Source organism: Eimeria mitis, genomic scaffold, assembly GCF_000499745.2.
Source record: "Eimeria mitis Houghton genomic scaffold, Emh_scaff2988, whole genome shotgun sequence".
Lineage (NCBI taxonomy): Eukaryota > Apicomplexa > Conoidasida > Eucoccidiorida > Eimeriidae > Eimeria > Eimeria mitis.
The window spans coordinates 1270-1548 of NW_013571331.1; positions in this window are offsets into that span (position 1 = coordinate 1270).

A 279-nucleotide genomic window follows, 5' to 3' on the forward strand; every position below is an offset into this window, starting at 1 on the left:
ATTACAATTATATAAAAATGCAGCTTCTCCTACGTCTGTACAGCTGACGGCTATATTAATAACCGATTGATGCGTTGGTGTTGGTTTAGGTACACTAAACACCAGGGCCCCAACATCTTTATTTCGTTCTTTTCCCTTGGGGGCCCCCCGGGGGCCCCCCCCCTCCATCTTTGGTGCTTTTCGTCCATAGGGAGCATCATGCAGTACCTGCACTGCCAGCTGTCTATACAGCCCCCCCTCCTCACCCCCCCCGCAGCAACTCTCCTCTTGGGCCCCCCC